The following is a 23,231-nucleotide window of genomic DNA, read 5'->3' on the forward strand; positions in this document are numbered from 1 at the left end:
GCAAAAGCTTCTGTAGATATGTGAAGAGAAAAAGATTAGTGAAGACAAACGTAGGTCACTTGCAGTCAGAATCATATGACTTTATAATGGCGAACAAAGAAATGGCAGACCAATTGAACAAATACTTTAGTTCTGTTTTCACGAAGGAAGACACATATAACCTTCCGGAAATACTAGGAAACCGAGGGTCTAGCGAGAAGTAGGAACTGAAGGAAATCTTTAATAATCAGGAAATTGTGTTAGACAAATTGATGGGATTGAAGGCCAATAATCCACAGGGCCTGATAGTCTTCATTCCAGAGTATTTAAGGAAGTAGCCCTATAAATAGTGGATGCAATGGTGATCATTTTCCAACAGTCTATCGACTCTGGATCAGTTCCTATGGACTGGAAGGGGAACTAATGTAACATCACTTTTTAAAAAAGGAGGGAGAGAGAAAATGTATAATTATAGACCAGTTATCCTGACATCAGTAGTGGGGAAAACACTGGAATCAATTATTAAAGATGAAATAGCAGCGCATTTGGAAAGCAGTGACAAGATCGGTCCAAGTCAGCATGGATTTATGAAAGGGAAATCATGCTTGACAAATCTTCGAGAATTTTTTTAGGATGCAACTAGTAGAGTGGACAAGGGAAAACCAGTGGATGTAATGTGTTTGAACATTCAAAAAGCTTTTGACAAGGTCCCACACAAGAGATTAGTTTGCAAAATTAAAGCATGTGGTATTGGGGGTAATTTATTGACATGGGTAGAGAACTGGTTGGCAGACAGATAGCAGGGAGCAGGGATAAATGGGTCCTTCTCAGTATCGCAGGCAGTGACGAGTGGGATGCCACTGGACTCAGTGTTGGGACACCAGCTATTTACAATATACATCAACGATTTAGATGGATTCAACGGAATTGATTGTAATATCTCCAAGTTTTCAGGTGACTCTAAGCTGGGTGGTGGTGTGAACTGTGAGGAGGATTCTAATAGGCTGTAGGGTGACTTGCACAGGTTAGGTGAGTTGGCAAATACATGGCAGATGCAGTATAGTGTAGATAAATGTAAGGTTATCCACTTTGGTGGCAAAAACGTGAAGGCAGAATATTATCTGAATGGTGACAGATTAGGAAAAGGGGAGGTGCAACGTGACCTGGGTGTCATGGTACATCAAACATTGAAAGTTGGCATGCAGGTACAGCAGGCGGTGAAGAAGACACATGGCATGTTGGCCTTCATAGCTGGGGAATTTGAGTATTGGAGCAGGGAGGTCTTACTGCAGATTTACAGGGCCTTGGTGAGGCGTCACCTGGAATATTGTGTTCAGTTTTGGTCTCCTAATCTGAGGAAGGATGTTCTTGCTATTGAGGGAGTGCAGCGAAGGTTCACCAGACTTATTCATGGGATGGCAGGACTGACATATGAGGAGACACTGGATCGACTGGCCTGCATTCACTGGAGTTTAGAAGAATGAGAGGGGATCTCATAGAAACATATAAAATTCTGACGGTACTGGACAGGTTAGAGGCAGGAAGAATGTTCCCGATGTTTGGGGAAGTCCAGAACCAGGGGTCAGAGTCTAAGGGATAAGGGGGAAGCCATTTAGGACCGAGATGTGGAGAAACTTCTTCACTCAGAGAGTTGTTAACCTGTGGAATTCTTTGCCACAGAGAGTTGTTGATGCCAGTTCGTTAGATATATTCAAGAGGGAGTTAGATGTGGCTCTTATGGCTAAAGGGATCAAGAGGTATGGATAGAAAGCAGGAAAGGGGTACTGAGCTGAATGATCAGCCATGATCTTATTGAATGGTGGTGTGGCTCGAAAGGCCGAATGGCCTTCTCCTGCACCTATTTTCTACGTTTCTATGTTTCTATGTCCTGCTACTGATTTTTTAATAATGGACACCAACATTTTCCCAACCACAGACGTTAGGCTAACTGGTCTATAGTTTCCTGCTTTTTGTCTTCCTCCTTTTTTAAATAGGGGCATTACATTTGCAGTTTTCCAATCTGCTGGGTCCTCCCCACAATCCAGGCAGTGCATGTCCACAGATCCCTGAAAGTAGCAGGCCAGGTAGATAAGGTGGTTAAGAAGGAATATGGAATGCTTGCCTTTCTTATCCGAGGAATGGAATTCAAGAGATGGGGTCGCTGGGGCAGGTTTGGCCACTGCTGGAGTACTGCGTGCAGTTCTGGTCGCCATATTACAGGAAGGACATGATTGCACTGAAGAGGATTCAGAGGAGATTTACGAGTCTGTTGCCGGGAGTGGAGAATCGTAGCCATGAGGACAGATTGGATCGGCTGGATTTGTTTTCCATGGAACGGAGCCTGAGGGGAGACTTCATTGAGGTGTATAAAATTATGAGGGGCCTAGATATAGTGGATAGAAAGGGCCTATTTCCCTTAGCAGAGGGGTCATCAACAAGGAGGCATAAATTTAAAGTAATTGATAGAAAGTTTCGAGGGGAAATTTCTTCACGCAGAGGGTTGTGAGGGTCTGGAACTCACTGCCTGAAAGGGTGGTAGAGGCAGAAACCCTCACCACATTTTAAAAGTGCTTGGATGTGCACCTGAAGTGCCGTAACCTGCAGGGTTATGGACCTAGAGCTGGAAAGTGGGATTAGGCTGGATAGCCTCTTGTTGGCCGACGCGGACACGATGGGCCGAAATGGCCTCCTTCCGTGCTGTAAACTTCTATGATTCTATGATCTCCTTCATAAAGAGTTGAGGTGCGTGTGAGGTGACTTGGGCACATCTTTCCTCACGTGACAACATTTCAAAGGCAACTCAACGATTGCAAAGCACTTTGGGGCATCATGAGTTCCTGACAGACGCTGCAGAAATGCAAGTCCTTCTTTGCAAAAGTTCGATGCAAATTCAAAATTCGCGATAAAAGGAGGTCTAGTCCGGGATTTGAACCCGGGACCTCTCGCATATTTCAAATAACAACCCCGAAGCAAGAATCATACCTCTAGACCAACAAGGCAACTATGCATTTTATGTGTAGATAAGGTGTAACCATTATTAAGCATTTTTAGTTTGTTGCTATTCCTGATTGGAGGAGCACATGAGACGGAATCAGTGACTTTGTCTTTTTGACATGTCTTCTGAAGCGCCACACGGTCCAACTCCTGCAGTCAATGAGCTGTCGGGACGTTAATGTATCCATCATCATCATCATCATAGGCGGTCCCTCGAAACGAGGATGACTTGCTTCCACGCCAAAAAAGGATTAGTTCATGGTAGTATGGTTTTACTCCTCCCTGTGCGATCCCCAAGTTTGGCCAGTGAGCGTACAGCACCTTTGGTGCCTGACCTGACGGCCTCTGCGTTTCACTCAACAAGTGAGACACCATAAGTAAAGAATAATCGCGAGTTGACAGACAACCAAAAAGTGGGAAGCTATTCTGATCCCGGCAGGAAATTCTATATTTCTGAAAATGTCCCACCAAGGTGGAATTGTGATCTCTAGAATCTTTCTCCCTATCTCAATTGTTTTCTGTTCTCGAGAATCAAAATGTTTTTGTGAGATTACTACAGCTGCTAGCAGAGCAGTAAGTTGTTCGGGTAGTGGGGGAATTTCATCGCCAAATGTACAACACAATCCTGCAGGTTTGTGATGTTTTCTCTCACAGTGAGGTGAACAGAGGAGGGTTCAGGAATGGGGACAATCCGTTCCTGGGACACTTGAACTTCTGCCTCGGGTTTAAAGCAAAAACTGCTGTCACTGACCGGACACCAGAAGTGACCATGTTGGTAGTGGGGCGCACTGGTGGTGACACAATATGTTCCACCCCCGATGTATGCTCCCTGTGGAGGGACATGGTTTTGTGCCATTACCTCCATGGTACAGTTGATAGACTGTGCGCCAGCAGCTTTAAACCCACACTGTGGATTAGAATAGGTGTTCAAGTGCTGGGGACACAGTATTATGTGTGCACCCGGAGAGGTCAGTACCCGTCACAGCGTGTTCCCACTTTATGACATAGGGTGGGACTGCTGTGAAATGAACATGTGCACCTCCTTGAATGACTCCAATGTTCTCCACCCTGTATACAGTGTGGGAAGGGCTGTCCCACCCATGACCGACATCCTTAGTACTATCCCCATGATGGTGTGATTAGAACATCGCGATCGACTGGGACAGGGTAAGTTTCAGAAGCTAGGCTGAGCTGGCACGGGCTTAGTGAGTTACTGTACGGGTGGAGGGCTGCGAGGTGCTTGTTACTGATCCAGTAGGGGACTAAACCTTGTGTTAAATCCTCCAGGTTGTTGCGGCCCTCGCCCAACAACCATGCCCCGTACAGCACACACACCTCGTTCTGTGCAACCTGGTCAGAAGCATTCCTATCATCCCGTATGAATGCATTCCCTGTCTGTGCATGTTTTTCCAGCTCAGCCACGATTTCCTTTCAATGGATCATCATAGCCTGGTCCTCGTGTAGCTCTGAGCCTTCTCCTGTGTTTTCTTCTTTCATGATGTTTCTCAGTTGGATCTTTAGACCATTTATCTGCATGTGTAGTTCTATATCGTCCAGGCTATTTATCACAGAGGATCCTGCATGATATGCAGTTAAAATGTCGTTCAAGGTGCCCCTTCTAGGTCTTCCCGTGCCCATGGTGTCCCTAGCGTATAGGATGTATATATCTGTTTTGTCCACATTCTCAAATTCTAACTCATAAAAGTTCTTGAACATTTCTCTGAGTCGGGCCTGGTATAGCTGCTCTGTTTCCTTCGGGCACCAGTCAGGTATTTGCACCTCGGTAAAGTTTAAAATAACCTAAGCTACTGCATAATGTAGCCCCTGGTATAACACCTTTTCGGTTGGTACCAATACTAATCTGTTCCCTGGTCACTTGGTGCTGGTCGGACACCTTCCTATTATTGTTCTCACTGGCGGGGTCGTGGGCAGGGGTTTCTTAATGTGTGCTATAAGTTCGGTGGTGTTAATTGGGAGTGGGGAGTGTGGGACCACACACCCGTGTAGGCTGGAATCCCACCCCATCCCTTCCCGTCATCTTGCCATTGCCTGGCAAAGGCGATTGATATGTCTGCAGGACAGATCTCCTCTGACCAACACATGCAGACGTAAATTCCCTGTTCAGACTCCCACCACTTGTTCTAACACACCTTCACTCCTCCCCGTGTCCCCGTGATGGTACGGTACGTGTCATTCCCGAGTCTTTCCCAGTCAGAGTGCTGATCCCCCACATCCTTGCTCAGCTTCCTGAGCCACACCATCTACCCAGGGGAATCTTTCCTTTACAAGTCAAACATACACGTTTTCCCTCCGTGACACTGACCTACGCAGCAACGACCCGTATCCTGGGGCATGGAACGGAGGCCTCCCCAGATGTAAACCCTTCCTGGCTGGAGTAGTGGGTGGAATGAGACCCCATCCACCCTGGCCACCTTCCCTCGTGGGCGTACACGGCGAGCTCTTCCACACCCGGGGTGCCACCCCCTGCAGTCACGATCGGTGCTCTCTCTCCTGAGACCATAAATGGGGGATTCTTCCACGTCTCCTCAGCTGTCACTGCTCATCCTTATCAGGGTGAGCAGGAACAGTACGCTGTTCATGTTGTTATCGATCTTGTAGTGCCTCTTTTACTGCCGACAAGGTGGGGTCTTTTCCTTTCCCCAATACATATGTCACTATTTAGTCACCGGCTGTCGGCTGAAACTCTTAACTTCTATATTCATATAAACATCCTTATCCTATTCTACTCGTTTCACACCTTCCATACGTGTGGTTTCTTTTCGGTTGTGGTGCCCTGAAATCATTACACGCATAATCTACACTGCGCTAGATCCTTACTAAACATACCTTAACACATATTGTATTATTTATGTACATCTGCCACCCATCTCCGGGTGGCCAGGTTAATTCCTGTCCTTCTCTTTTCTTCCCTGGCCTCTGAGTTTCCAGCGGGGCCGGTAGTAGGTCGGACTGTACCGCAGGACCTGGAGTGTCCTGACCGGAGGTGGGTCTGAGTCCCAAACTATTGGGGGAATGTCCCCTCCGGTGATACAGCACACCGCTCCTTTGGGGGTGGCTGCCTGGTTCATTTTGTCCCCTGGGGGTTCTGCCTGGTTGAGGGCCGTGGGCTGGGGAACCCCAATTAGTGGCTGGTCCACCACTATCTCTTCTGTGGGTCCCTCGTCGCCCGAGGCTACCGGCTGGGTGTCCCTGCTCGCAGGCTGGTCCCTGATCTTAGGTACCCTTTCACGGCAGGTCCCTCTCCCGGGGCTGAACCACTTAAATTGGGGCGCTGGTGACCACGGTGCCTTAGGCCGTGGTGTGCGGAGAGTCCTTCTCAGAGTATTGACCCCTGGGGGTGCGTCCAAGTCCCAAATGATTGGGGGATAGCTCCTCCAGTAACTCAGTCCATCGCCCCTCTGGGTACAGTCTGTGGGTCTGCCACGTCCCCTGTGGGATTTCCACAGTCGGAGGCTGCTGGCTGAGGGTCCCTACCTTTAACACGGTTCCCTGTTCCTGGCTGTCCCTGACGTTTTGCTGCTGTCCCGGGGTTGAAAAGTTTGCACTGGTTTATGTGGAACCACTTTGTACGGAGAGGCATTTTCACGGCACAAACCATGGGGCTTGCCTTGTCGACAATGTGGTACGGCCCCATATACAGTGCCTCATAAACCCTACTCGAGCATAGTTCCATACCATAACCTGGTCCCCTACCTTCCATTCGTGGTGTTCGCGGGGATCTAACAGCAGTCAGTTGCTCCGATGCTGTTTTCCCATATTGTCAGCAGCCTGCCAGTGAATCTGTTTAATGTGTTCAAACAGGTTCCTGACAAAGCTGTCCCTGCTCGCTTCCCTAAGCTGACCTTCCGTGAGTACCGGGGCTAATACATGGGTGGGGGTTCGCCTGGCTCTGCTGGTCATGAGCTCATACAGGGAGTACCCCGTGATCTTTGACTGGCTGGCCCGGATCCCTATGAGCACCAGTGGTCAGACCTGTACCTACCTCTTGGGTGAGTCCCCTGTCTCTTTGCGCAGCCTTTCTTTGATGTTGCGGTTTATACGCTCCACAGGCCCGGATGACTGCGGGTTGTGGGCGACATGCCATTTACCTTTAATGCTGAGCACCTTAATGGTCTCCTGCATCACCTGCCTGGTGAAGTGGCTCCCCTAGTCGGACTTCAAGTACTGGGGTAGTCCCCATCGGGAGAACACATCCCTGACCAGGATCCTGGCTGTTCCCAGGGCAGTGGCTGTTCGGCATGGGAAGGCTTCCACCCATTTGGTGAATACATCCACCAACACGAGACAGTAATTGTAACCTCCCTGGGCAGTGGGTAGGGGCCCAATGTAATCGACCTGGATCGATTGCCAGGATCCCTCTACTCTCCTGATATGTCCCATAGACACCTTCCTTTTCTGGGGGTCGGGGTTGTTGGCAGCGCACACCAGACAGCTGGCACAGAACTCGCGGACGTCTTCCCTGAGTCCTGGCCACCACCCTGCCTGATCCACCCGTTGCTAAGTGGTCTCAGGTCCAGGGTGTCCTGCTCCTGGACCCTCGTGGGCCAGCTGGAGGAATTCTCTCCGCTGTTGTTGGGGTACTACCCATTGCTCCCCCCTGAACAGCATTCCTTCTGTACGGGCCGTCTACACTATCCCCTTTTTCGAGCGTGTTCAGGACAGTTTTGTGGACGGGGTCTTGGATCTGAACCGTTTTTAGGTCCAGGGACAATGCTACCCCTGCCCTCCCTGTCATCCCAATACTGCCCCTGACTGCTGCGATGGGCCCTGGGTTGTACGGATCCCAGAGCTTGCCCGTGCGCGCACCTTGCTTGGCCAACATGTCAGCCTGCTGATTTCCCTCGCTACGGGGTTCAGTGGTGGAATGTGCCTTCACTTTATGTATATAGATCTTCCCTTCCTCCCCCACAGCTGTCATGATCTTTTCCAGTCGGGGCTTAATTGCCAGGGGTCTCCCGTCTGCAGATGTGTATCCGCGACGGAACCAGATAGCCAAGTACTCCAGACACGAATTGCATGTGAACATACTGTCCGAGAAAATCGTGTATGGGCTGAGGAGTTCTTCGGGGTGTGTGACTACATATACCACTGCAGACAGTTCAGCGTGCTGGGCACTCATCGTACTGGGGCGTTTAATCACCAGGGCAGTGCCTGCCTCTGGGTCATAAACTCAGCAGCCTGTGAATCGTTCACCCGCAGATCCGTGCTTGAACCGTCCACAAGGATCTCTCGGCCTCTGCGGTGTAACCCAGCCCGAAAACCGATGTTAATTTCCCACCGTACACCGGTGGGCGTTCCCTGGATAAATCATGTTGGCTGCAAGTCTTGGCTCGCAGAGACCCTTTACCCTCAGGTCCATCTGGGAGAGGAGTAGGGTCCAGCGAGCAATGCAGGCACTGCTCTCTGTCCCGTCCTTGATCCGACCATGCAGGAGCATTTGGGTGGGCGTATGGTGGGGAAGGACTGTGATAGGGGACCCCCCTGTGAAAATCAGTGAACTTTTCACAGCCCAGTGAGTGGATAGGAGATGCCGCTCACAGTTGGAGTGTCCCTTCTCCACATCCGTGAGTATCCTGGAGGAGTAGACCACTGGTCTCAGCCGGCCATGCCACTCTTGGAGCAGTACTGCACTCAGGCTGTCCCTTCACTGGCTGCTACCTCCAGGAAAAACTCTTTACCCCCATCAATAGCCCCTAGAGCTGGTGCGATCTGCAGGTCTGTCTTGAGTTGGATAAATGCTGCCTCTCAGCCTTCGTCCCATTCCCACTCCACTCCCTTGTGTCGGAGTCGGAGCAGAGGGGCTGCTGTGGCTGCATAATCCTCAATGATATCTCTGCTGTACCCGGTTAGCCCGAGAAAAGATCTTGCTTCTGTTACTGTGTCGGGAGCTGGTAACTTCTGCACTGCTTCCCTTCTAGCTTTGTCAATGGCCCTTTCCCCAGCGCCCACAGCCAGTCCCAGGAATTTTACTTCCTTCAGTCCGATCTGTGCCTTTGTGGGATTCACTTTAAACCCTTCTTCTTTCAGCAGCTCCAGCAGCTCAGCCAGCAGTGGGCCATGCTCCTCCCCCTCATCGGTGAATTGAAGCAGGTCGTCCACATACTGTACCAGCTGCTGGGGTCTGCTGAAGCTCTTTAAACAGTTGGCCATACATTGATGGAAATACTGGGGCTGTTGTGGAAGCCCTGAGGGAGACAGTTCCAAGTGTATTGCTGTCCTTTAAAGGTAAAAGCAAACTTGTACTGATCTTCTCTTCTTAAAGGTATGGACCAAACCCGTTGGAAATGTCCAGCTCTGTGAAGGTGGTCGCGGAGGCTGGGATACGTCCAATGAGGTCGGCGACAGCAGCAACAGTGGGTGCACAGGCGGGGATGTTACGGTTGAGTACTCGATAGTCCACCGTGGCTCTCCAGGAGTTGTCCTGTTTCTTAACCGGCCACAATGGAGAGTTCACATGGGTAGCTATTGGTCTCAATACCCCTTGTTTCACTGAAGAACCCAAGGCTGTTTCCATGTTTGCCTCCGCCTCCCTGGGGAAGTTATACTGTTTCTACGGTCGGGTCATAGGGTCACCCTCTATGCTAACCTCGACAACGTTTATCCTCCCACAGTCGTGTTTGTGAGTGGCAAAAGCTGCAAGGTTTGTACTTACATACTCTTGGTACTCCATCGGAGTGTTACTGACCAGTGATTCACGGTCGTCACACTGCTTTAGCTTCATGGTACACACTGTCCCCTTTCCCCGTTTTTCTGGGATAACCATTACCTCACTCTCCTGTCCCGTACAGACTGACCCCCAAAGACAGTCGTTTCTTAAATCCACTCGGACCCCGTGGCCTAGAATAAAGTCAGCCCCCAGGATCCCTCTCCCTTCCTGTTCCCACTTCATCAGGACACAAGTCCACTTGGTGTGGAGTGTTCCTAAATGAACAGAGAGCGGAAAGGAGAATGAGCCAACCTGCTCGGTGCCTGTGAAACCCACCAAGCTCGAGGGGACCCCGTTAGACAGAGGTGAGGCGGCGGGGTTATTTACATAGACAAGGGTGCTTGATGCACCGGTATCCAGCAGGTCAGTCCCTTTCATCTTCTCCACTTCCATCTGAACGGTCGGTCTCCCCCACGCATCGTACTCGAGGGAACACAGATGAACAGGCTGTGTCTGTTCTAGTCACTGTTTTGGCTGGGATGGGGCAGATGGGATTTCGGTACCGGTGGCGGTGGCTACCCTCCCAGAGCCATCCAGCATTGTTCGCAGCACAGTCAGACAGGTATCAAACGTGTGGGGAGGGGCTGGCTTCTCGGTCTCGGTCTTTTGGGCAGGGGCAGGAGAACTCTTCCTGTGCTACTCTTCCATGGGTTTCTACAATCCTTTCTCCAGTGCCCACTCTTTCCGCACCCAAAACAGCTACGTTTTGTACCGGAGGGTTTGCCCCCCTCGTGGCACCATTCCCTCTTGTCCTGACTAGGTCTGATTTCGAGGACCCTTCCCTTGGGTGGCTGCTCTTCCATCCCCCTGCCGTTCCAGTAGGCTCGGGTCAGTTCCCTGACCACTCCCTGTTCGGTGGCCTGGGGATCTCTCGTGTCAAACCAGGCCTCAGCCTTTGTCCTTATACGTGGTAAATTGTTTGCCATCAGGCTTCGGAGCCAGTGGGCTCTCTCATCCCGGCTTAAGTGATTCCGGTCGAGGTCCCCTCCACAGACGCTCTGGTACACAGGCCACAGCCTGTCTGCGAAAACCTGTCGGGTTTTCCCTGTGAGCTGCACTGTTGGGACTCCCATCATTACAGTCCATGGCTTCTAGAATATCTTCCTGGACAGCGGCACATGTCCTTTGCCCCCTTTTGCTCTCGGCAGAGAGGGACTGGTACAGCTTGCCGTCCAGTGAGAGGAGGTGCATATTTGCTATCTCAGCATCATCACAACCGTTCATATCCCCTGCCTGTTCCACTTCCATAAAGTGGACCGAGGTGTCCCCCTTTGGGGTGAGCTTTCCCAGGTGACTTATCATAGCCCTGAGTTGTTGGGTTGTGTGGGGAACCACAAACTGACTTTCCAGGGGCCCCAGACCCCCAGCACCGGTGGGCGGGCCAAACGTTTGTTGCCGGACCGGGCACATTGGCCCTGGTTCTGGCCCTTCCTGTTCTGGCTCGCCTACCCCTCCTCCCTGCTGCCAAGCCAAGCTGAAACTCGGTGCCACAGGTGGTGGTGGTCCGCTGTCCCTGTCCGCCCCACAACTCGTTCACCCTCCTGCTGCCGAACCGGTATAGTCACCGGCACCACAGGTGGTGGTTGAACAGTTTCCTCCTTCTCTTCCAGGTTTACCCGGGTTTATTAGGAATACCTTGCCTTTTGCCTTGCACAGAGCAAGGGTTAAACTTTTGTTTGCTGCTGGCAGGGACCGTGGTCTCCTGACTCAAACCCATTAGTGCTGGCTACTTTATAAGCTGCTGTCCGTCTCTTAACTTATCCTCCAGCTCTTTTACTTGAAGGGTGAGGCGACTGTTTTCCTCCAACAGTATCTTTTCATTATTCTTAGCCTCGGTAACTGAAAATAGTCCTGGCTGTTTTTGAACCTTTCCATTCGCTGTGTCTTTCCATGTTTTAGTTTACGGAGTTCCCCCCACACCTTTCTTCTGCCATAGCCCTGACATGTGATGTTTCTGCACATTCACATTGTTCTGCCTGCAGTGATTAATGTTCTTATCTAGGGGTTGGACCTGTTGCTGTCGTCAGGACAACCAAATTGCCTTTTCTACTGATTCCTTATGGTACTTGCTGGCTGTCCACTGGGCCGCAGCGTCTCCTGAACGCTCAGCGCGCAACAGACCAAGCACCCATTCCTTAGTGACATTCACTTTCTTATACACATAGGAGGAAACCCTCTCTTCCACCTTTGTTCTTTTCTCCAAAACAGCAATCTCTGCATCACATCCTTTACACCAAAGTCCTGCCGTGGTCGCCATTCTGTCGGGCGTGGTGTGTGGGGTGAGGTTCACCTCTGACCTTCTGAGCGGTTTGAATCGCTCGCACTATCTGGGTTCTAGACTTTGGATTTATTTGGGGATGTGACAAAGTGCAAGAGACAATTGGTTTTGGTGCAAAGAACCTCAATTTTATTAAGTGCAAGAACGTAAAATGTCGAGCTTGTAATTACTCGAATAAAAAAACACTTATCACACTTTAAAGGGGTTACAGAAAAATAATACACCTCCCACCTCCCAATGCCTAACTCTGATTCGGTGAAACTCGAGGGCAAACAGGGATTATGCTCACCAATCCTCTTATTGTCAGTTGGCGGTGGTTTGCAGTTTCGAGGTTCGCTGGACTCTGTAAGTTCTGCTTGCCGTACCCCGAACATCGTGGAAGACTTCTTACTGCATAGTCTTCAGTTGGGTGGTGTCCGCTGATGCGGTAGGGTGCGTATTGGATTTATGGGGTGAGTACCCACTTTCTTTCGTCAGCAGTAGGTTTTAAAGTTCATTTGGGTAATGTTTCACCTGTTGGTATCGAGGAACAGATTGTAGAGGGGAAACTTTCGAAGCTTCGGTTTCTTCTTGAGGACTTTTGTTCTTAGAATTTGCCGATCGCGGTGTTTTCGATGTTACCACGTTGGCTGTGGTCAGTTGCTGCCGCGATGATGATGTCCGAAGTTACAGGGAACTGCTTTCTCTGCTGTGATGATGTTCTTCCTTCTCCTTCGAGAGCAGGGCAGTGTGGTCCAGGAGTGTCGTCGAGGCTGAAGATGTCGGAGCTCAGAAGAGCTGCATAGGAGGCTGTGTAGCAAGCTCTCTGGAAGGCTTGTTACAAACTGCTGCGGCGATCTCTCTCCTTTTTCCCTCCTTCCCCTTCTCCTTCTTTCGTTAAAAAACAAGGCCCCAGTTATACTTTGGGAGCCGTTCTAATCTGCGTGCCAAATGAGCCCCGATTCTTTGTTTTAATATTGTCGGGCTTGATATCTCTTTGTTATATTTTGGCGGGCCCATTAATGGTAACCTGTCTCGGATGTGTTGATCTTTTGAATTTGTTTCTTGATCGGGAAAATTAGATTTTTGGTATTTGCAATGTCAGCCGAGGCCTGGGTTTTCCATACGGGCTGGATGGGCCATTGTCATTATGTATACGCTGGATGGGTTTCCTGCTCAGAGTGATGGCTGGCTATCTCTGGGTTGATTGTTGCTGTGTTAATGTCTCCCGGGGAGATGGGTTTTCGAGTTTACACAATTCCCCAGAAAATTTGTTCAGCTTCAATATCCCAGACAGCTTCAATACCCAAACTGCTTTATTTGAACGATCCTTTAGTTCTCAGCCCTTTCCACACGGACCCAATCTGCCTTGTAAAATTCCAAATTCGATTAAAACTTGAAGATTCTTCCATGTGCACTTTAGGATCCCAAACTTTCTGGTTGATAGTTCCAAATTAAATTTCCTTTCCAATGAGTCCACTCACTGGGGGGTTGTCCAATTAATTTTTGCAATCCTACTCCTGCACCTATTTTCTATGTTTCTATGTTTCAAAAACTTTGGCATGATTGGTTCCATGGTGTAATGGTGAGCATTCTGTACTCAGTAAACCAGTGATCTGAGTTTACATTGCAGTGGAACCTCAATTCTTGCTGTCCCAGCTGCTGAAAATTTGGGACAAACAAGTGAAAGACACCTGGTGTTGGTGGGCAGTTTTGTTGCCTTTGTCAGTGATGCTTGATCTGCGAGTCTAGTTGTCAAATCGTGTGTTCAACCATCAGTTACCTGTTACCAATCAACGGAGGAGAAACCAGTTTTTTATCTAATGCTGCCTTTACCTGCACAATGTGTGCTGAGATTATCTGTGCAATATGCTTTCAGCTGGATGAATAAAAGCAACGCTTTTTGAAATGCAGGCACTGCTTGTTTTGTACTCGAAAAAATTTGCATTTTCTTTTCATGCCAAGCATTTACATTGATGCATTGCAATGCCAATGCACTTTTTACCTGGCAAGACTGAAGTACAAGCTGTGATGAACAGTGTGAAACAAAAACAGGCACTTGAGAACCCATAGCCTCGACAGCATCTGTGTGAATTGGTCTGCATCGATAATTAGCAGAACGTAAAGAGGGGAACACGATGGAAGAGAAAAGGCTGAGCCAAAGTGTAATGTTGGAAATGATTTTATTGTTTTTGAGAAATGTTTCAAATAATTTTTGCATTGTTGGTTCCATGGTGTAATGGTAAGGACTCTGAATTCAGCGATCTGAGTTCAAATCTTGTTGGAACCTGAATGCTTGTTGTCCCAGCTGCTGAAAATTTGGGACAAACAGATGAAAGACACCTGGTGGGCAGTTTTGTTGCCTTTGTCATTGATGCTTGATTGACAAGTCTCGTTGGCAAATCGTGTGTTCATTCACTGGAGTTTAGAAGGATGAGAGGGGATCTCATAGAAACGTATAAGATTCTGACGGGACTGGACAGGTTAGATACAGGAAGAATGTTCCCGATGTTTGGGAAGTCCAGAACCAAAGGTTATAGTCTTAGGATAAGGGGTAGGCCATTTAGGACCAAGATGAGGAGAAACTTCTTCACTCAGAGAGTTCTTAACCTGTGGAATTTCCTGCCGCAGAGAGTTGTTGATGCCAGTTCATTGGATATATTCAAGAGGGAGTTAGATATGGCTCTTACGGTTAAGGGGATCAAGGGGTATGGAGAGAAAGCAGGATAGGGGTACTGAAGGACCTGCACCTGTTTTTTTCTATGTTTCTATGTTGCTAACCATCAGTTACCTGTTACAAATCAGCGGAGGAGAAATCAGTTTATTGTTTAAAATGCTCCCTTTATTGCACAATGTGTGCTGAGATTATCTGTGCAATATGCATTCAGCAAAATGAACAAAAATAACGCTTTTTGAAATGCAGGCACTGCCACGAGAGATAAAAAAAAAAGGCCGAGCCAAAGTGTAATGTTGGAGATGATTTTGCTGTTTTTGAGAAATGTTACAAAGATTTTGGTGTAGTTGGTTCCATGTTGTAATGGCGAGCACTCTGGACTTTAAATCCAATTATCTGAGTTCAAATCTCAGTAGAACCTGAATGCTTGTTGTCCCAACTGCTGAAATTTAGGGACAAACAAGTGAAAGATACCTGGTGTTCGAGGGCAGTTTTGTCGCCTTTGTCATTGATGCTTGATCCACAAGTCTCGTTGTCAAATCGTCTGCTCAACAATCAGTTACATTTTACAAATCAGCGGAGGAGAAATCAGTTTGTTGTCGAATGCTGCCTTTGCCTGCACAATGTGTGCTGAGATTATCTGTGCAATATGAATTCCGCAGGATGAATAAAAGCAACGCTTTTTGAAATGCAGGCACTTCATAGAAACAGAGAAAATACTTGCAGGAGTAGGCCATTCAGCCCTTCAAGCCTGCACCATCACTCAGTAAGATCATTGCTGATCATTCACCTCAGTACCCAATTCCTGCTTTGTCTCTATACCTCTTGATCCCTTTAGCCGTCAGGGCAACATCTAGCTCCCTCTTGAATATATCCAATGAACTATCATCAAAAACTCTCTGTGCAGTAGTGAATTGCACAGGTTAACAACTCTCTGAGTGAAGAAGGTTCTCCTCATCTCGGTCCTAAATGGCTTACCCATTATTCCTAGACTGTGTTCCATGGTTCTGGACATCCCCAATATTGGGAATTGACGCGAAACATGAGAAAAGGCCGAGCCAAAGTGTAATGTTGGAGATTATTGTTTTTGTTTTTGAGAACTGTTTCAAAGATTTTTGTGTGGTTGGTTCCATGGTGTAATGGTAAGCATTCTGGACTTTGAATCCAGCATTCTGGACTTTGAATCCAGCAATCTGAGTTCAAATCTCAGTGGAACCTCAATTCTTGTTGTCCCAGTGGCTGCAAATTTGGGACAAACAAATGAAAGACACCTGGTGCTGTTGGACAATTGTGTTGCCTTTTTCATTGATGCTTGATCTGCAAGTCTCGTTGTCAAATCGTGTGCTCTGTGTGAGCACAGTCCTGCATTGCTGAACTCTTTGCTTCAGCACGCAGTCTGAAGTTTGGATTAAAAAACAGGAAGATTGAAGTTTGGATGGAAAAGATACTGTTAGACAATGTGGTGCCTTCAGCCAGTGAGATGAGTAACTGGTCATTGTCTGGATGTTAAATATTTGAGTACCTTGTTACGGTGGGAATAATGGAAATTCAGGACTAAACGATTTGACTATATTCAGTATTTGAGTGTTCCCTTGTTACTATTAAATGAGATCTGTAGTTTAAACAAGCAACTTTAAGTCTGTCTGTTAAACGATTCAGAAAGCAGTTCGTCAGGATTGTCTGAATGCAAAGAATAAGAGTTCAAAGGCTTTTTCCGTATAAAGATGAGACTTTTATGGACTGCAGAGACACAGACACCAGAGACACTGAACATTTGGAAGGTGTGTGTCTCAAGCAGCCACGGAAATCGGAGCAAGCTGCCTTTGTGAAGTGTTCTCAGTAACTTTCATACTTGGTTTGTTTCGTATGAATGTTTAAATAAAAGACCCGATCCTGCCTTTACTACAACTGAGTGTGTGCGGGTAATTCGATATTAAAAGCAACGAAGCGAAAAGAGCAAGACAGCCGTTTACAACATTTTGGTGACCCCGACGTGATTTTCAAAAGTTCGTTAGCTCATTCGAAGCCCCCGACGTGAAGCAGAAAGTTGGCTGAGTTGTTGGAAGAAGTGTTTCCCACACATCAGTTCGAGGGGTGAGCATTCTCTTAGTTGTCGTGATTAAAGGGATCTTCAGTTAGTAATGGGAGGCTCAGGGAATATTCCAGTTGAAGTCCGGTCATTTCTTAATGAGTGGATTGAGTCGAAAGGGAGACCTTATGGAATAAGACAGGAAACAATGACAGGAGGATGGAGAGAGACACGGCAGTCCTTAGTGGAGAGTGTCCAGTTAAAAAAGATTAAAGTGTTTGGTTTAATAAGTGATAAAAAGAGAAAAGCGTTCGTGTTGCAGTGTCTCATGCTGGGGATTCAAACGTTAGGAGAAGAGGCTGAGGCTCGAGATAGGGAAGTCTCAGAACTCAGAGAGCAGCTAACAGCAGTGTGTAAAGAAGTAGAGAATTGGTGATTTCAGGCACTCGAGGCGGCCAGGACTGTTCTGACACTGGATCAGCATCTTGCTGATGAACAGAAGTGTAAACAAGATCTAGAGAAAGGAATATCTAAGCTGCAGCAGATGGTGGTATTAGGTTGCCCACGGAGACAGCAATTAATAAAGCTGGGTGGTATTCGGAGGATTCCCCGGGTCTGTCAGCTGAAAAGGGGATTAAGGGACAGGGAGAATGCCCACTGTTCCCATCGACAGCTCCGTTGTCTTCTCTGACTTCGGAGCCTCGAACCCGTGTGGTTCGCGTGGCAACGTTAGGATCGGAGGCGGAGCAGTTTGATGCCTCTTCGGTTGCTCAGACGCTTAACACCCCACAACATTACACACGACCTTCCGGTAATGTGGAGAGTGGGGGAAGCACGCTCGAGCGGACAAGACGAGAGCAGGATCATGATTCCTCTGCTCCCTCTGGAGCTCGTGAAGGGAACACGACCTTAAGTGGTTTTGGGGATACCTGGTATGAGCGAGGAGGGGTACAGTTACAGGACATGAGAGCTATCCTTAGTGAATTGGGACCTGCACCTCTTCAGGATCTTAAAAAGTTTGCCCAATGGTGGTGTAATATTCTGGGATGGTGGCACTCAGGGAACATATCAGAGAAACCGAGGGTTCACATAGTTCTGTGAACTTTAGGGAATCACCGGGGAAAGGTAGTAGGTTTTGAAACAACTTCCAGGTCTCATGCTTGGTAGAATAATAGCTGCAATCTTTGTTACTCACTCAGGGCCACAGTTAATAAAGCGGCTTGCATTATTACCAGGGGAAGGACCCAGGGAAGCTGGGGAACGTATATTCCAGTTGTGTAAAAGTTTGGGAAGTAATTGGATTGATATCAGTCATTACGGGGATGGTACACATAGAGAGATCATTTTGACCCCCGTCAGTAATTCTGTAAGTAGATGCCTGGGGTGGGGACGATCGTTTTGATAAATGGTTGGCAAGGGTAGAAAGCTTGTATCAGGGAGCTGCAGGAATTTCAGTCATGGAAGTGAGACAGGGGTTACAGCGATGGAAGACAGAAGGGCCTGAGTGGATGAATCCCGCGAGGAGTCACATAAAAGGAGCAGGACCAGGTGGTGGCCGTCAGTTGATAGAGGACAGGGATAGACTGGCTAAAGAATTAGAAAAGTTAAAAGAAAAGTTGAAGAATCAGGAAAGAGAAGCTAGAGTCACAGACAGGAATGATACCTCGGTTCAGTTGCTGAGGTTGGGGGTAGATTCCGCAGGTGAGGGAGGATCCCGATAGGGATGCCGCGCCTCAACCACACATGTCGTTCCTTTAGGACCCTTACTTCAGGATAGGGGTGGCCATACCCTTATCGAGGCTTGTGTGGAAGGGCAGCAGAAATGGACACCGGGTCAGCCGGACAAATGAAGGTGCTACTGGAGGAAGGGGATTCCCCTCTTCAGAGACAGTTCCCCAACACCCCAGATACACGAGGAGAAGTTACTGAACAGGCAGAGATGAAAGCAGTGGGAGAAGCTTGTTCAGAAACATTTAAAGTTTCTACAGGAATGGGCTGTCTCAGAACTGATGAGATGTTCAGTGAAAAGCTCAAATGTGGGGGTTACAAACATGATCTTAAAGGTTGTGAAATAGAAGTTGGATCGTTGCAAATGTCGAGAGAGTGAATTACAGCAGTTCCGAAGGGTGAACTGAGAGAAACATAGAAACATAGAAACATAGAAAATAGGTGCAGGAGTAGGCCATTCAGCCCTTCTAGCCTGCACCACCATTCAATGAATTCATGGCTGAACATGCAAATTCAGTACCCCCTTCCTGCTTTTTCGCCATACCCCTTGATCCCCCGAGTAGTAAGGACTTCATCTTCTCCCTTTTGAATATATTTAGTGAATTGGCCTCAACTACTTTCTGTGGTAGAGAATTCCACAGGTTCACCACTCTCTGGGTGAAGAAGTTTCTCCTTATCTCGGTCCTAAATGGCTTACCCCTTATCCTTAGACTGTGACCCCTGGTTCTGGACTTCCCCAACATTGGGAACATTCTTCCTGCATCCAACCTGTCCAAACTCGTCAGAATTTTAAACATTTCTATGAGGTCCCCTCACACTCTTCTGAACTCCAGTGAATACAAGCCCAGTTGATCCAGTCTTTCTTGATAGGTCAGTCCCACCATCCCGGGAATCAGTCTGGTGAATCTTCGCTGCACTCCCTCAATAGAAGGACTGGGTCTCTCGACTCACTATTCAGCATTTCCGTCATCCTTTACTGCATGTTGTTACACTTCTCCCACAAAGCAGAGGAAATTGTTAAAACCTGTGCAGAGGTTAACAGACTTGGTCGAAGACACCGATTGTGAGTTTATATTTCTGAATGTAAACAGCATGGAATTCAGTTGGAAACATCAAAAATTGAAAATTGACTTTTAAGTAAAAATGGATATGGTGATCACAGACCAACGGACTTTAAAATGGCATCCTGAGAATCTGAATCTACAACAACCCTACTTTGACCCTAAGCGCGCTGCTATTTGGAAGAAGGAAATACAGCTGCAGAGTTTGAGTCAAGAAATCGTTGTGGACATTAACCATCACACTGCAGAAATCAAGAAGGTTCACACAACTTTGGAGCAGATTGAATATGTGAGTTGGTGGGAGTCATTGTTGGGATGGAGCTCGACGGCAACAGGTGTGATGAACACAATGATACACCCTGTCCTTATGCTGGTGCTGGTTCAGCTGGTCGTGCTGGTCATTTTGATTTACTGTGGATGTTGTGTTGGAAAACAAGGACAACAACTGGACAATGCTGTTGAACGAGCTCGAGCCACCATGCAAATGTATATTACCCAGATAAGACCTGCAGAGAGACGAGGAGAAGAAGTGGAGAAATGTGGGAGCACAGTCCCGCATGCTGAACTCTTTGCTTCAGCACGTGGTCTGAAGTTTGGATTAAAAAACAGGAAGATTGAAGTTTGGATCGAAAGAGACTGTTAGACAAAGTGGTGCCTTCAGCCATTGAAATGAGTAACTGGTCATTGTCTGTATGTTAAATATTTGATTGTACCTTTGTTACTATTTAATGCCATCTATAGGTTAAACTAGTAATATTAAGTCTGTATGTTAAACAATTCACAAAGCAGTTAGCTGTGATTATCTAAATGCAAAGAAATAAGAGTATAAAGATGAGACTCACACACGCAGACACCAGAGACACTGGACATTCGGAAGGTGTGTGTCTCAAGCAGCCACGGAAATCGAAGCAAGCTGCCTTTGTGAAGTGTTCTCAGTAACTTTCATTCTTGGTTTGATTGGTATGAATGTTTAAATAAAAGACCCGATCCTGCCTTTACTAAAATGGAGTGTGTGCGGGTAATTCGACATTAAAAGCAACGAAGTGAAAAGAGCAAGACAGCCGTTTAGAACATTTTGTAACAGGTAACTGATGGTTGAGCACACGATTTAACAACTAGACTTGTAGATCAAGCATCAATGACAAAGGCAACAAAACTGCCCACCAGCATCAGGTGTCTGTCACTTGTTTGTCCCAAATTTTCAGCAGCTGGGACAACAATTATTCAGGTCCCACAAAGATTTAAACTCAGATCATTGGATTCAGAGTCTAGAGTGCTCACCATTACACCATTGAACAGATAATGTAAAATCTTTGAAACATTTCTCAAAAACAACAAGGTCATCTCCAACATTACACTTTGGCTCGGCCTTTCCTCATCCACACCATCAGTTTCCTCTCTAATTATCGATGCAGACCAATTCACACAGATACCGTCGAGGCTATGGGTTCTCAAGTAGCTGTTTCTGTTCCACACTGTTCATCACAGCTTGTACTTCAGTCTTGCCAGGTAAAAAGTGCGTTGGCATTGCAATGCATTAATGCAAAATGCTTGGCATGAAAAGAAAATGCAACGTTTTGTCGAGTTAGCGAGTAGGTGACGAGGTTTGGGGTTGATGTGTGTCGCTTTCAATCTTTGAAATTTCACCAAGCAAAGAAACGGTGAATTGAACTGTCACTGTAAGCATTGTGTTCACATTTAATCACAGGAATATCTGCAGTCAGGAGCCGAAAAGGAATTACAACCTAATACCAGCTTCGGGACAATCAGAATACTTGGTCACAGACAAGGCACTGGAAGGCTGGAAGGTAGATCACTCCGGTTGCGGGAGAGCTGGTTGGCGGTGACATGGAAGTTTCTGCATTGTGCGGGACCAGACTGCTTCCACGCATCCACAATGAATGTCCCACGCTTTTTTGGGGAAAAGTACAACTGAGAGTGGACAAGTTCCATCCCGGTCGGAGCAATCTGAAGCTTTAACTGACTGACACACTGGTTTGGGATGTCTTGCGATGTTCATTTGCATAAGTTTCTGTGGCGCAATTGGTTACCACGTTCAACTGTTGACAGAAAGGTTGGTGGTTTGAGCCCACCAAGGGACGATGCCTTTAACTGTTTTTCCCCGAGGATTCGGGGCCGCACAGTTCCAGGTTGTCATTGTGCCTTTTGGTTGCACAAATATATTCCGCAAACATTGCCAGCTGTGCTGTTATCCAGTGAGTTCCCACTCCAATACTTTTATGAGCATTCAGTTCACGTGTAGAGTTTGAGTGTATACAGAACTGTACAGAGATATCAGAAAATTTAACAAGGCTGTGGGACATTGTGTTTTGTTAATATTGAACCACTAATATGAATAAATCAATTTTTTATAAAAATTAATTCAACAAGTTTTCAAAATGCTTCTGCCCAGTTTCGAACCAGGGACATTTCACGTGTGAGCTGATAACCACTACATTACGGAAACACGACAGCAATGTCAGGAACATCACCAGAGCTTTAACCTATACTGCTGGCCTATACTTCAGGAGCTGGTTTTACAAGAATAGAATGACGGTGCTATATTTAGGAAGGCTGTGAGTGTGGCAGGAATTGATCTCGTGTTTCCCAGACTTGACACATCGGAACAGGAGGTGACCATTGAGCAGCGAGTGGTTAGGATCTGGAATGCACTGCTTGAAAGGGTGGTGGAGGCAGACTCAACCTTATCTTTCAAACGGGAGCTGGATCAGTGTCTGAAGGAAAAACAATTGCAGGGCTACGGGGAAAGGGCGGGGGAGTGGGACTCGCTGAGAGTCGGCACGGGCCCGACGGGCCGAATGGCCTTCCGTGCTGTAACCGTTCCATGATTCTATAAGTTAGCGGCACATTTCAGAGTGTGGGTGGAAGCAGAACATTGCAAAGGGACATGGATTGAGTCAGCAAAACTAGAGGCATTTGATTCAGGAGATACGGGGGGCGCAGAAATTCGGAAGTTTAATAACTTTGAAAGGAACATTTTTGTTTTGTGCAGTTTCTGTCAATGAAATGTTGTGAAAGGAATTTTTTGCACAGAGGAATGCAGCATTTAATCTTCTGCCTTAACACTTCTTTCTGGGTGTCGGGTTCACATTTCTTTTCGACGTCATTCTTCGAGAATTTATATTTCCTTTGGTGTTTCACAATAACCAGATTCTTGCTCTAAAGTCAGTCGCAGTGTTTCCCCAGTCTCCTGTTAATGTTACCAAAAATGAACATTTTGAACCAGACCCCGGAAACACATTGTGCAAAATGGGACATGTTTCAACAGTTAACATGGGGTTCGAACCCACAAATTCGAGATTAAGAGTTTCATGATCTACCGATTGATCTCACGGGGCTTCTGCCCAAATACACGTTTTTGTCACTGATTGCAGCCAGGCACCTGTTGGCTCCGCCCCAGATGTTTAAACTTGCTGTCGAGGAACTGCCAGGATCTTCTTGAATGGTGGACCAGGCTCGAGGGGCCGAATCCTGACATGTTTATGACCTTATGACGTTTCACAGGAGAACAAACTCGCCCCTGAGCATGCATGAGGAGAAAGCTCCAGAAAATATTCCCACCCGGTGAGCTTTCGCGTGTGAGGCAAACGTGTTAACCACTACACTGCGGAAACATCTCCACTTTCAGCACGCGGTCAGACAGAAATGTTAAGCGAGCAGGTGAACTGCTGAATCCCAGTTTTTAGGAGCTCGTTGTGGTGTCAAATGAGTTTTGCTTAATGAGTAAAAATAAAATATGTCAGAAGTGGGATGAGAAGCCA

At 47.4% G+C, this 23,231-nt stretch overlaps 1 non-coding gene across 1 annotated transcript; it reads left to right on the plus strand.

The window, feature by feature from the left end:
• Positions 1 to 15,756: 15,756 nt before the first annotated feature.
• Positions 15,757 to 15,849, plus strand: trnaq-uug (transfer RNA glutamine (anticodon UUG)). The gene is made up of 2 exons: positions 15,757 to 15,793; positions 15,815 to 15,849. It is a non-coding gene; the product is annotated as a tRNA-Gln (tRNA).
• Positions 15,850 to 23,231: the final 7,382 nt, after the last annotated feature.

The sequence above is a fragment of the Pristiophorus japonicus genome, chromosome 28 (assembly GCF_044704955.1).
Source record: "Pristiophorus japonicus isolate sPriJap1 chromosome 28, sPriJap1.hap1, whole genome shotgun sequence".
NCBI classification, from domain to species: Eukaryota; Metazoa; Chordata; class Chondrichthyes; family Pristiophoridae; genus Pristiophorus; species Pristiophorus japonicus.